This window comes from Panthera onca, chromosome D2 (genome assembly GCF_046562875.1).
Source record: "Panthera onca isolate mPanOnc1 chromosome D2, mPanOnc1 haplotype 2, whole genome shotgun sequence".
NCBI classification, from domain to species: domain Eukaryota; kingdom Metazoa; phylum Chordata; class Mammalia; order Carnivora; family Felidae; genus Panthera; species Panthera onca.
Window position 1 is genome coordinate 51,381,789 of NC_138349.1, and position 14,108 is coordinate 51,395,896.

The 14,108-nt window shown below is 42.1% G+C and overlaps 1 protein-coding gene across 1 annotated transcript in view; it reads right to left on the reverse strand.

Moving 5' to 3' along the window:
- Positions 1 to 14,108, reverse strand: part of LRMDA (leucine rich melanocyte differentiation associated) — a 1,023,158-nt gene that overhangs the window by 406,749 nt on the left and 602,301 nt on the right. The window lies entirely within an intron of this gene.

A 14,108-nucleotide genomic window follows, 5' to 3' on the forward strand; every position in this document is an offset into this window, starting at 1 on the left:
ATGCATTTAATTGTAGGAACCTCTTAGGTGCAGCATCTCAAAAAATCAGTCCACCTTGGAACAGACTTGGGGAAACGCTACAGTAATGAACCCGAAGGGGACTGGTGTTTTCCAAACCACACAGCCTCCAAGTAAGCTCTTGCTTGGATTTATGGAGCATGGGCTGTCCAGAGATGGCCTTGGGCCCATGGACCATGTTGTCCAATGTTCTAACAGCATCTTTACAGTCTGAACTGAAAGCTCATAGAAGTCAGAGAAGGTTTTGGTTAGGGTTAGGGTTAAAAAAAGAATATGAAAACCTAACACATTAGTAAGCATACATACATATATAAAACAAATATGTATTAATTAGTTACAGGGAAGAGAGCTAAATGAGATCAAACTTATTAGAAATCAGAGGAATGCAAATTAATACAAGAATAATGTACAATTTTGCACCTATTAGACTAGAACAATTAAGAAGCCAGATGATGGCAAATGTTGGTGGGCTGTGGGTTTACAGGAACCCCCATGTGCTACTGGTAGGAGTGCAACCCAGCGGTTCCATTTTAAGATGTATATCCCATGCAGTTCTTACACAGGACCATTAGGTAATGTCAACAAGGATTTTCATTAGAGTATCATTTGTGGTGGTGGAGAGTTGAAGGTAACTGAGTTGAAAGTACCCCTGGGAGATGGTGGTGGAGGCCTGGCTTGGAGAACTGTGTACAGTTAGAAGCAAGGATTCAGTGGATGCATGGCAATGTGAACTAGACTGTATCAATTATACTTTCTTATTCTCTGTATGCTTGATGCTCTGGCATCTGGGGCCCAGCTGACTCTGGAAAGACTCCTCCTCCAGTGCTAACCAATGAGAGATCACAAATAAATCACCAGGTAGCCTTTCATATGGAAACTCAACAACCCAGGGCCCATTCTCTGAACCACCTTCTCTGTCAGGCTCTCAGGCTCCAAGAGGCAGTACTCCTCTCCCCTACTCATCCCAGAGCCAGGTACCAGGCAACTCAGGACACACCCTGTGTCTCAGAGCCTGATGAAATCATTCAAACTAGGAACCCAAAGCCGGCTTACCTTGCTTTCCCCGTTCCTTCCTGAAAAAAACACAGTAAAGCCTCTTGTCCATACTTTCCCCTCCCTCCCTATGCCTCCCAAGACCCACCCTGGTGCTTCCCCCATTTAACCCTGGCTGGTGTGGTAATCACCCTCCTCTTGGGAACCGTAACTAGCAAGCTATCTTCTCAATGGCAATCATCTCCTGATCTGTTGACTTCCCTGTACCTGATAATAAAATCTACATTTTATTTTTTTATGTTTATGTATTTTGAAAGAGAGAAAGAGGCACAGAGAGAGAGATGGAGAGAGAGAATCCCAAGCAGGCTTCACACTGTCAGTGCAGAGCCTGACATGGGGCTTGATTTCACGAACCATGAGATCATGACCTGAGCCAAAATCAAGAGTCAGATGCTTAACTGACTGATCAACCCAGGCACCCCTCAGAATAGTGCTTGATTTAAAAACTAAGAAACAAAATAAAAAATACACATAGTACCATTTAACTCATTAAATGCCTTAAAACACTGTAAACAAAACCACAGACATGTTTTACAAGGACTCATTGGACATCGGAGTGGGAGTGCAGGGTGGGAAAGGGAATTAAGATGGGATAGAGAGGAGGAAAATAAATGAATAAATGAAAGAGAAGCCTTGGGGTTGGTTAGGGAGGATGAATCATATACTATCCTGTATACACTCCATGGCTATAGCTGATTTTATATAAACAAATACTTCATAGGCAATCAAATAGTGATATTTTGATTTTTAAAATGGACCAGTTTTAAGTGTGAATACTACAAACTGGAAGCCAACACAAAATCTGATGCTGAACATATTGGGAAACATAAAAGTGCCACCAGGGCCGTTCCAGATACTTCTCCCTCAATTTTCTTCTCTGTCCTCAAAAAGGAAGTCTTTAATGGGAAGGCTGGAAGCAAAACTGGTCACTGCAGCCATGTTTCCCACCCAGAGTTCTTGGGTGGAAGCATCATGGCATGGAGACATAGCCCACTTTGAAAGGAGTTATTGCAAATCTGCCCATTTAAAGCGTAAGCAAACTCTGACTCACCGGGGGCCTTTGGAAGAGGCATCTGCTTCTGAGTGCATAGTGCATTCCAGTCTCTGACTTATGTAGATGAAACAAATGGTGCCCTGGGCACACTCATCCACACATTGGTCTGAATTAGCTAATAAATCATAATGCAGTAGCTAATAACAGCCATAAAGCCTTTTGAGTTTTACAAGGTGTTTATAATGGGCAACTCACTATGATTTATATGAAAAACATGCGTCAGCTCCTGAGACAAAGCTGATATGTGGACAGTGGCCTTGTGGTGTGACCTCTAGCAAGCATCCAAATAAATCGCAGGATTTCCCCCTGGTGCAAAGCAGGCCACTGTCTCATACACATATTTTCAGGATACCACTTGGTAGGAAACTGAACTGCCAGGCACATGCTGGATCTTCCCTGATAATAGGCCACGCAGAAGAAGGTGATTATCTCAATGCAGCCCCAGGTAGTAAAAGATGATAAATACCAAGGATAGGGCTTCGGGACCACCTATATGTTTGCCCCATGGGGTATAACAGAAGATATACTAAGTACATTCCTTTCCCTGCCAGTTGAGAAAGCAATACAGACACACAAATAGTAGAAAATATAATATGGTTTATGAGGGACTAGTTAAAGGGAAGCTCTGGGTCATGGGAATTCACTAAGGCCCTGATTTCACAAGCGGGCTTCATAGAGGATAGGATCTGGTTGGGCCATGCAGGATGGGAAGAGTTTATAAGGGGGACAGGACAGGAGAGATAGTCCCTAGGAGAATGAGTGAGTCAGCAATAATAATAGCATATTCATTTTGAGAGAAAAAACAAGGAGGAGAAAGAAAAAGAAAAACTTGAGACATACTGTCCTAGGTGAACTGAAAAATACACTGAAGAACAACGGGAAATGAGGTCAGAAACGACAATGCAAAATCAGAGCTGGCATCAAATAGCCGCAGGTGTCCTAGACAGAAGGCTCTGTGCAATGAAGTTCACAAAATTTCTGCCAGGTAAAGACCAACCTAATTAAAGGAGATCAGCAGGATGAAGTCAGTCCTTTCCCTTTTTCCCTACTATTATAAAAACTGACACAGGATGACTTATCCATAGCATTATTTCTTAGAGGAAACCCATCTCCATCATTACCAGATGATTCTAGACTTGAGTCACAGCCTGGTCTCTGTGTACTCTGATGTCTTGGGAGAAAATTTTATCCACTTTGTTTATTTTCTTTTTTCCAACAATTCTCAGTTCGTTCCCCTTGGTTTACATTTAATAATGTTGAGACTTTGTTTTTCTAATGGAATATTGTTCTTTTTTAATGTCCAGCTAATTGAAGTTGCAAGCTTTTTACCAAACTACCCCAACTCAAGGAGGACTTCATTGTGGAAAGCCACTTAGGACTACTCACACAATGTACACCTGAAAAGACCAACTCCTCTGAGCTGGGCAGTATTCTTTCCCAATGGAGGATACCTGGGCAGCCCAAGGAGAGGCGGGACACCTGCATCTTGCCCTTTCTATCTAGTGGTGCACATAGCTACAATCCTAACTCCCTATCATTCTTTCTTCCAGAGTCAATCTGAAATTTAAAAAATCAGTTTAAAAATCTCTGAAAAATTCTATCCATCTGACTCTAATAGTCAGAATGTGATTACAAAAGTGATGCTATTGGGGTGCCTGCGTGTCTCGGTCGGTTGAGCGTCTGACTTTGGCTCAGGTCATGATCTCACAGTCTGTGGGTTTGAGCCCTGCATCGGGCTCTGTGCTGACAGCTCAGAGCCTGGAGCCCGCCTTGGATTCTGTGTCTCCCTCTCTCTCTGCCCCTCTCCTGCTCATGCTCTGTCTCTGTCTCAAAAATAAATAAAAACATTACAAAATTTTTTTTAAAAAGTGATGCTATTATAAGGTGTATAGATCAAGTTATTTATAAGGGTCAATCTACAGCATCCATATGCCTTATCAGACACCCAGAGGAGGAAACATTTGAAGGCACCTCAGCACTGTAGAAGAGATCAATGTGGAATAAGACCTAAGTCAATCTTCCCTAGAAAGTGCCCCCTATGAAGGTTGAGGCTGTGTTTCAGTTACTTTTATACCCCAAAGCCTTCCAAGGAGCCATATGCACTTAGTAAATATACATGGTGAGTGGGTGGGAGAAAGACCTGACAACCAGAGGCCTGGCTTTAAGTAGGTAGAAACTTTGGGAAAAGAATGAAGAAGAAGGTCTTCCCAAAAGGATGCACCTTAGGTCCCTTTTTGGCTGTTTGATGGAATGAGAAGAAAAGTTGTCACCTCTATTCATTAACTCTCTCACATCTTTGGCAAATATCCTAACTGACCTAGTGCTGGTTTTCCTCCTTGCAGTGAATGAACAACCCAATAAGATTCTCAAGAGACAAGAATTTCTGGTGTTCCACTCCCACTCTGAGAGTGGAAGGTAAAGGTGAGATAACAAGTTCTATACACCTGGACCAAGTACACCAGGGTGTATGTCCTGAGAAATAACCTGAAATATCTTATTTTGCAGCCTGATAAACCTATCTTGGGTTTGGGAGATTTAATTTTCAATCTGGCCTGAAAATACTTCCCATCTTGAAGCTTCACCCAGGTCTCCTTCCATCTGAACCTCCAGTGGTAACGTTATCCTTGGTTGGCAAATCTAAAATGTACTTACTCTATCTTCTGAAAAACAGAGGATCCTGAGCAGCATCTTTTTCCCTTGACACTCCAAATTCTCTTTTGAGAAGACTCCAAAAGAATTTCTCCTAATCTTGAAACTCATATAAGAACATAAATAAATGGCAACCTCCCAGTAAAGACTGAGAAACCATGACCTTGGAAAGTCGACTTCCTTCTAGCATGATCATGTCCCTGATGGAGGACAGATCTGTCTCAACGCTTTTTAAAAATATGAATATTTTTCCTTTCATTGGTCATAGATAGCATAAATTGCCATTAGCTATGACAAAGACAGATAACCTGCCCTACAGGAGAGAGACAGCAAAAAGGCTGAATGCCTTGTCATTTTACTATAACTTGAAGATGTCCAGCTGTTTGTAGTACATCTCAAAATTTCACCCTGCTAGAAAAGCTTGTTTTAAATCAAAGCGGGGTGAAATATAATTTGCCTCTTAAAATATTTTGGTCATCATCAATTCTGAGTTTGAGGATAGTGGCCTGGCCCAGAAGCTCTTCCACAGTTTACAAAAGCGAACACCGGTGGTGTGAATATGTCAGCTGCTGCATGCCAGATACACCAGAACAAATGTGATTCCAAGGCCAAATCCCTGCCTCCAGGAGGCGTAGAGGAAGTCTCAGTGATGTGGAGCACAAAGGCAAGTGAACTGTGGTCCTAAACTAGGTCAAGTCAACCTAGTCCCCATCAGGCAGATTTGGGACCATCTGGAAGCTAAACACAGAACCTGCTTTTCTTTCTACTCTTGTGTGTAGACAGATCATACTCTTTTTGCACAACAGACCACAAATCTGCAATTAATGGCCCTTGAAAAAGTCATAGCCCACTCTGGGAGGCATGCACTGGCCTGAGTTCCAAGGTGGCCCCTCTAGAAGAGCTTCCATCACTATTTTGTGTCCATGGAAGGAACCCTACAGACAGTGCCCAGATTTCTCAGGCTCTCCTTTCCTGAAACATGTCTTCACATCCCCAGTCCAGAAATCTCCAGAACAGCCAAGTTATGTATTATATAACAGCAAAGCATGGGGCCAAGGGGAAACCTGAGTTCTGATCCCCTTCATTTCTTTCTGGAATATGCAGTGAATCCCACAACCTCTCTACCTCAGTATTCCACATTTGTGAGATAAGTGTGCAAAAGCTTTCAAAATTAATGTCTCTCCATCCTCACATTCAGGATTTTGAAACGAAAATAATTAAAAAAAAAAACAGAAAAACAAAAAAGGAAGAAAGAGAAAAAGAGGGAGAATGAGACAAAATTGTACTGAGCCTTCACTTTGTGCATGCCCTGGGATAAGTGCTTTTATAGGCATCATTTTCTTTAATCCAACAACCCATATTTCATTAGCCCCATTTCAAAGGTGAGGTAACTGAGGCACTCCTTTACACAAAGTCACAAAGCAAGTGCAAGAGCTGGGACTCGAATCCAGGTCGTTGAACCCTACAACCTGGGTTGTACAGCATGTCACCACAATATTCCCCTGAAATCACAAAGACCGGAAGCTTCAGGTACCACCTTGTGAGCCTGAGGTTCTGTTCATGTGACTGCAGCACAAAGTCAGAGAGAGACCCTCAAAGATAGATGCTCTAAGTTTCTTCATCCATTTGATAGATGAGGAATCTGAGCACTGGAGAAACTTGGGAGGGAGGGAGAAACTTGCCCAAGAACACCCACGTGCTGGCTGTTACAGTACAACTGACACACAAGCTCTCAGTGTGGTGGACATTGGTCGCTGTTTACCAAAGACATCTTCTGTTCTTTATGGGTACTCAGCTAAGCAGCTGTATTAGTTCACTCGTGCTGCCATAACAAACACCACATTGGGTGGTTTAAACAACAGAAATTTTTCTCAGTTCTTGAGGCTGGAAGTTCAAGATCAAGGTGACATGGCCTCTCTGCTTGGCTGGTTAACAGCTGCCCTCTGCATATGGTTGTCCCTCTGTGAATGTATACCCCTGGAACCTCCCTGTGTGTCCTAATTTCCTCCTCTTGAAAGAACCACAGTCATGCTGGATTAGGTAACCGGCCCTAAGAGACTTGTTTTCATTCAATCACCTCTTTAAAGGTCCTATCTCCAAATACGGTTAAATTCTGAGGTACTGGGACCTGGGGCTTTAACATATGAAGGCAGTGGGGGCCGGGGGTGGGGTAATTCAGCCCCTAACAGCTACATTTCCCAGACTCTCTTGCAGTTATGACTGTTCATATGACTGGGTTATAGCCAGTGGAACAGGGGCATTAGTGAGGCATTTTACCTCAAAAGCAGGCCCATAAATCATTCAGACAATCCCCCACACTCTTGCTCTTGCTCCTTCCCTTGGCTTCCATGAAGTTAAGATTGCCAAGACCTAAGGAAAATGGAGAGCCATTGGATAAAAGGAGCCTAGGTCCCTGACTCTTCACTCTCCATCCATATATCTTCTGTGCACTGAGAGTGACTAAGCCCCCAAGATTCAGGGGCTGTTTGTTATAGCAGTTAGCCTCTCCTGACTAATACACCCACCCCTCAACCAGTATTCATTCCATTACATACCAAGGGTCAGTGAATACTACCAAAAATGAGAAGTAAATTAACAGACTGGCACCAGTTCCAAGGTCAATGAGCAACCCAGGTGGGCTGCAGAAGAATGAGAGAAAAAAAACACTGGCCTTTTTTGGGGTACCAGGCCTCTCCATGAGCACAGATCTCTAGAACCTCCTCTCACAGACTCTCATGGGGTCTCCTGGCCCCTCCTCCCTACAAGGCTAATAAATGAGAGGGGGAGGTAGGGTGCACATGACAATGATCCCTTTCTTATTTAAACAGACCATTTTTCTCCCCAATAAATGCTTTTTTTTGTCAGCTCAAATAGTCCCCTTTGATAGAAACCTGAAAATAATTAGCCTTAATAGCTCTGCTGTGAATAATGTGCACAAGAAGGAGGTAGATGTTAATAGGAACCTTCCACTCCAAAACTAAGTCACCCTCTCGGCCTCCCTCCCCAAAAAAGAAATGTAACAAGAAAAAGATTATAGGTTTAGCACTACTTGGGAATAAATGTATATTTGAAATAAATGCATGAAATCCTTTAAAAACAGCACATGCTGAAAACTTCATATTTAGTTTGATTTGCTTTCCAAATCACACAGACTGCACAGTTGCATACAATCTTTAAACAAGTACAACCCCTGAGAAGTGTGGATAGATTTAAGAGAAATAAAAGCACGATCAGCCAGCTTGTAATCTTCTTTTCTCTTTTTTCCTCCCCAAAGCTGCATTAAATTGCCTACTGAGAACAATAACATATTTGTGCTTTTATAGGTAGATGATTGGTATTATGCAAAGATTTGGCTAACAGTCTAAAGGCACATTCACACTGATCAGGAGTGCATGCTGCTAATAATTTTTGGGATGCTCTAGGGAACCCGTAATTCCCTGGGACTACAACCTAGCAGGTCAATGCAGGCTTTGTGGGAGCTCCCACAGATTCTAAGCCTCCTTCCCAGAACCATTCCAACCAATCAGACCTGGGGAAACCCATTCCCAAAGAAAGCTTTGGAAATGTGAAGTATCCCTTTTGCCCTACATTCTTCCTCTGGCCAGGGTAGGCATGATGACTCATCCAGGCTGGACAGGCAACTTAAAATGGCAGCTAGGCATTTGTATGCACAACCTAAAGCTGCTTATATGTCCACACCCTGAGATGCAATAAATTCACTCCTGGAAAATTATCCTAAGGCAATAATTTAAAAGAAACACACTGTGAGACAGAGTGACATACATCCACACCCACCTACCCACTCACCTCCCTCCACACACAAGTAACAGTATTTTATACACAAGATTAAAGTATAGAAATGGTGGGGAAATGGTTTACTAATGGATGGTACTTTCATCAATTTGATGAAGAACTGCACAGTCCATCAAAAGAATAAATTTAAGGACTATGAAATAGCATAATACAAAAAAAATTAGGTAAAGGCAGAGAGCATTAAGCACACATATAATACCTATAGAAAGGGATACAGCTTAGAAGGGAACAAAACAAAATGAAAAGTCACAAGAGTTAGCATGTAGGGAATACAGTTGAAAGATTTTCTTTGTTAATTTCCCTTAATGGGATCATAACATTGTTTTTAAAAACATATAAAAACAAAATAAAACAAAATGAAATGGTCCCTGGGCCTTTTAATCTTTGATTACCATGTGTACGTCAGAGCCCTGAGATTCAAAATCCAAGCTCAAATATAATTTATAATTCCCCTTTTAGGAAATTCAGGAATTGCTTCCTAAGGAAGTTTGTGAAGGGTGGTAATATTTGGTTGCACGGACAAATATAATCAGACCGTTGCCAGACTGTTTCATCTGAGATACAGAAAAAGAAAGTTGCACATAAGCATCTAGAAACATGGAATTTGGGAAGCCCCATTACAAAACTGCTCCACAGAGAGATCTGTTTACACACACACACACACACACGCACACACACACAGGTGCAGCAGCAGCAGCAGCAGCACTAAAAGAACTTTTGTTGTCATATAGTACAACTTACAAGAATAACTCACATTTTCTACAAACCGGAAACCCAAAGGAAAAGGCTGTATTGCACACCTCACATTCATCTCTAGGAACAGCTAAGTGACGTTGGCCATCAGCACGGCTCCTGCTCCCCCTGCACCAAATATGTCTTTCTGTCATTCCTTACATGCTTATTCATACCTTAGAGAGGTGAGTGAGGCAGGGAACTTCCTCTTCATTCTCCATGAAGCTCACACTGATTTCTGGCTAAGTGGCCTACCTTTTCTAACGGCTGTCCTAGAGAAATAATAGAATGTCACTGAAAGAGGGACCTGAAGATCTCACCTAAATTACTTTTTTATTAAATCTTTTTTTTCAAAAGAATTGTTTCTCTTTACTGAGCACCTACTATGTGCCAGGCACCATCTCAGATGCCTAGCATGCATCTGTTTCTTATTGCCGTAACAAACTTGCATGGCAAGTGTCATCCCCTGACACAGACGGGAAAAATTATAGCTATGGGGTGACTTGCCCAGGGTCACACTCCTTGAAGTGGTAGAGAGAGATCGGAATCCAAATCTTGGGACCCCTTGTCCCGAGCTCTCAGAAAAACCATCTGTGCCTCTTTGGCACACTCGGGGGGAGGGGGGGGACTCAGCATGAGCGGCTTTTCTGCAGGGGTTATAATTAGTTGTCTGGTCCCAGTTGCTTGCAGGGTAAACAATGTCTGATAAACCCACAATGCTGTAAGTATTTATTACATTGCAACCCAGCTGCCAACTGTCTAACCATTTTAATAAAAAGCTATTTTCTAAGGTTTATGTTTTATTGCGTGTATGACTCCCTTATTGGTTAGCATTTTGGAGTTGTGGAAAAGGTTATGAATTTAGAAACTGGCTGCATTCATATCATATTTAAAACTTAATGCTATTTTATTAAAGACATATGGGCCTCCAAAGTACACATATTAAATGTCATGTAAGAAAAGTAGCAGTTTAAATCATGGTCAAATTCATTTTTGACGTGACTCCTGAGGCTTCCCAAGATCTGAACTATTTCTTTGTAAATCTGGCAGTTTAACCACACTCATAAATCACTTTCAAAGCATATTATTTCTTAATTTTACTGCATTAGAGAGCGTTTGGCCTACACAGTGAACTGTTTGTAGCAGTTATGTGAACAAAGTTGCACATTTAGTCATATAATGTGCAAGAGAAGTGGGGAGGGGAAGCGAAGAAGGAAGAGCTTTTCATTCTTCAGTCTGTTTTACTTACTCCTTCCATTTTTACCTAACCAAATGCAATTCATAGCATTTGGATTGGGCCTCTGTAAGCTCAACATGCAGAAATCACCAGTTAGTACTGAGGGTTTTTGGAACACAAGGAAAACAAAAAGAATTTGTAACTGAATCTTTTCCAAAACATCCTGTGACTAGAAATTACAATGGGTACAGAAATTAGACATTTAAAAAAATATTATACTTAATTGAAACAGATTTTTTTAAGTGTGTATCTTTGGGTAATACAGCTCTTGGTCATTTTCTAATTATCCAGAGATGCAGGATCTCAACCTGGGGTTTTCAAAGCCCTTCTCATGATGAGATAATATTCTCTGGACGTGTGTAAGGACCGCTCTGATTTCACTGCCTGGATTTCTCCATTTTACTATGGGGTAGAAGGGGTGGACTCCAAAGACAAATTCCAGGATCTCACCATCGGCCTTGATTTCTAGATTCACCCAGGGAGTTGAAGGGGGATGAAGAGAGTTGAGTCCAAGGTCACGCAAACGAAAGGGCTTAGGGGTTTATCTCTGCAAAGCAGAGACCCCTTTGCTCTAAGTGACATCCACTTGGGGCTACAGCACTGCCGTCCTCCTGTTTCCAGCAATGACAATGGAGCGGTCTCATCCTCCATACTATACTCACTTTTCTTGTGCCTCCTTTTCCCCCTGGCTCTCTCCTTCCACCATCCCCATAAAAACAAACAGGACTTACGCAGTGCCTGGGGAGATCCTCAAAAGGAGGGCCCAGGGCCTCCCCAAGATGATCCTGAGGTCTTCTTTCCCTTGCCATATTCCCTTTTGATAGGTGTTTTATCCTCATCAGAAGGTAGATGCTTAACAAAAGCCTTAGAAACATTTTATTTAAAATTCAGTTTAGCCACCAGATATATAGGGCAATACCCCCTCTGTGGACTGAATTATGTCTCCCAGAATTCATATGTTGAAACCCTAACCCCCAATGTAACTGTATCTAGAGATAAAATCTTTAGGAAGCAAATAAGGTCAAATGAGGTCAAAAGGGTGGGGCTCTGGTCCGACAGGACTGTGGCCTTATAAAAAGAGGAAGATTGGTCGATCTGCTCACTCACTCTCTCTCTCTCTCCCCCCGCCCCTCACAATGTGAGGGCTCAGCAAAAGATCAGCCATCTGCAATCCAGGAAAAGGGCTCTCATCAGAACCAGACCATGTTGGTACCATGATCTGGACTCCCAGCTCCCAGAACCATGAAAAAGTTCATTTCTCCTCTTTAAGCCACTCCATCTACGGTGTTTTGATATGGCAGCCTGAGCTGGGGGCACCTCAAGCCAAATTTACCTTCCCCATATTCATCCACACAAACCAATGATACAACAATGCCACGAAAAAATAACTGCTTTGAAATTACACAGCTAAGAACACTAGCTGCCCCTGGTTCCACATACCAGAAACAGTGTTAGCTCCTTGAATATATTATCTCATTTAATTTTCACAACAAACATGGGAAAGAGGCATGGCCTGCTCTGTATTAACAATGGAGAAATAGCAGAAGGGAGAAGTTCAGCCTTTACTCCAAAGTTGACATGAAACGCTGAATGGGACTGCCCTCTAAATGGAACAGCCAATCTGACAAGAGCTCATGAACAAAATAAGAATCATACGTTTCCTATGGAATACAATAGCCAATAAATTCAGATTTTAAACCTTCCCAAAAGAGCAGCTGGAGGCAACTCCTTGAATCATGTCAAGAACAAAAATGAAGGTTGGGTGGTGGGAAGGAATGAATAAAAACGGGCCAAATAAAGCACAGGAGAGGTCACTAAGCCATATAGCCTCTGTGACACTTCAAAATGCCAACAAAAACTAAGTGATTTACTTCTAAATTTCACTCACGAATTAAAAGCTTTATGGAGTGGAAGTCCCACTTAAAATTCCCCACTTCAAAAAAAAAAAAAAAAGAAAAGAAAGAAAGAAAGGAAAAAAAATTACTGCTTTGGAGCCTAGACAGAGAGCATTAGTTCACTGCTGAAAAAGAAATAATGAGTTCTAATTCAGGTAATGTAGCTCAAAATTTACTGCCATATTTTAAAATGCACATGAAAAATAAAATTATCCTAAAATGTCCTTGGTGAAAAGGCTGAGTGTAATTGCTATCACTGACAATAGCATTGAACTTAGCTAAATTAACATCAAAGGAAGCCCCAATTACAGAGCATCTGTGCATTATTGATGGTGCCCTGTCTGTTAATCTAAGACACTCTACTGTAAGGAGCAGAAAAGCAAATAAAAGAGCTAATTGTACCACCAGCCTTCAGAGACCCTAAGGGCAGACCTGCCCTATCATGCTGGTGAAACACAACTTTGCCTGGTCAGAGGGTCGGTGAGGAGGCGTCTGGAGCCAGATCATGTACATGGGCCCCAGAAAGAAGCCATGGCGACCAGAGTCAACAGAACCATGAGGAGGCAAAAACACATTTACCCCAGAGTTATTCCCAACTCACAAGCTGGACTCAGCAGCTACCTGAGAACATAGATGGCCCTGGAGATCTGGGCGGGGAGAAACGAGCTCTCTGGAGAAACAGGCAGTTGAAAGGCCTCCTAACTCTTCTTCCTTATAATAAGAAACTCCTTCTTTTTACTCATCAAGGATCCATTTAGGGCAAAAGGCACCTTTGGGGGAAAAGGTAATTTATTCAACGAGAAGAAGCTCTCCTTTGAGCATCTGGCTCCTCGCTGAACCCAACTGTGTTGAGGATGAAAGTGCCATTACTGTAGCTCATGCGAATACCTATGTATGCCTTCTTGGCTCTCACCTGGATGATCTCCAACAAGTATGTATTAGCCACATTCAGACAGACAGATCACATTTTTATTTCAATCAAACTCTGTGAAGACTCATGCCTCTATTCAAGTTGGATAACCTAAGAGTATCCCATCACTTCATCCTATCTATTTATTATTGTGCTTCTTAGGCTTTTGGGGACAATGAAAACAACAAGTAAATGTTAAATAATAGAGACATCCCTTCCATCACTAAGCTTACGTGAGTTGTATATCTTCTTAAAGTTCATTCTTCTTGTCTGCTGTTAAGAGCTGCATTGTATCCCCTCCCCAAATTGACAGGTTTAAGCCATAGCTCCCAGTAGCTCAGAATGTGATTATGTTTAGAGACAGAGCCTTTAAAGAGGTGAATAAGCTAAAACAAAGCCATTAGGATGGGTCCTAATCCAATATAACTAGTGTTTTAATAAGAAGCGGAAATCTGGACACACAAAGAGATAGCGGGGATGCGCACACATATAAAGAATACCGATATGAGGATACAGCGGGAAGGCAGCCATCTGCATGCCAAAGAGAGAGGCCTCAGCAGAAGCCAATTCCCACCAACACCTCGATCTTGGACGTATAGCCTCCAGAATGAGAAATGAATTTCTGCTGTTGAAGCCACCCAGGCTGTGGTATTTTGTTACAGCAGCTCCAGCAAACTAGCACATCTGCTATTAGTTGTAGGCAGTGTGGAAATAACCAGAACTCACGAGCTGAAATTAGGACCATGC